Here is a 1179-nt window from a genome sequence, read left to right as displayed (position 1 = left end):
ACCCTGCCACCTCTACACTCTAACCACTAGGCTACCCTGCCGCCTCTACACTCTAACCACTAGGCTACCCTGCCACCTCTACACTCTAACCACTAGGCTACCCTGCCGCCTCTACACTCTAACCACTAGGCTACCTGCCACCTCTACACTCTAACCACTAGGCTACCCTACCACCTCTACACTCTAACCACTAGGCTACCTGCCACCTCTACACTCTAACCACTAGGCTACCTGCCACCTCTACACTCTAACCACTAGGCTACCTACCACCTCTACACTCTAACCACTAGGCTAACCTGCCGCCCCAGTTTCATATTTTCTTTGTTTTACTGACATTGTAGTGAAACACGTTTATATTTATTATTATTATTTATTATTTATGATTATTTTATATTTGGGTTCTGGTGGACTGTGACAGTTGAACAGAGATCATGAGGGATGCAATATTCTTAAATAATCTATGGGTACATATTATCCATTTAGAAGTCCAAATATACATGTAGCAATGGCTGATTGACCCTTCTTTAAAAGATGTGCTTACACACACACACACACACACACACACACACACACACACACACACACACACACACACACACACACACACACACACACACACACACACACACACACACACACACACACACACACACACACACACACACACACACACACACACACACACACACACACACACACACACACACACACACACACACACACACACACACACACACACACACACACACACACACACACACACACACACACACACACACACACACACACACAGAGAGAGACAGAAACAAATAAAAAAGTATACTATGTAACACATTAGATTCCACCAACAAGACAATACCAAACACAACACATTAGAACCCTGCTCGATATGTATGTAGGTAGAACCCTGCTTGACGTGTATGTATGTAGGTAGAACCCTGCTCGGCATGTGTGTATGTAGGTAGAACCCTGCTCGGCATGTGTGTATGTAGGTAGAACCCTGCTCGATATGTATGTAGGTAGAACCCTGCTCGACGTGTATGTATGTAGGTAGAACCCTGCTCGACGTGTATGTATGTAGGTAGAACCTGCTCGACGTGTATATATGTATGTAGGTAGAACCCTGCTCGACGTGTATGTATGTATGTAGGTAGAACCCTGCTCGACGTGTATGTATGT

This window comes from Oncorhynchus gorbuscha, unplaced genomic scaffold (genome assembly GCF_021184085.1).
Source record: "Oncorhynchus gorbuscha isolate QuinsamMale2020 ecotype Even-year unplaced genomic scaffold, OgorEven_v1.0 Un_scaffold_7502, whole genome shotgun sequence".
NCBI lineage: Eukaryota > Metazoa > Chordata > Actinopteri > Salmoniformes > Salmonidae > Oncorhynchus > Oncorhynchus gorbuscha.
The sequence above is the reverse complement of the archived record's forward strand: the minus strand, read 5'-3'. Positions refer to the sequence as shown.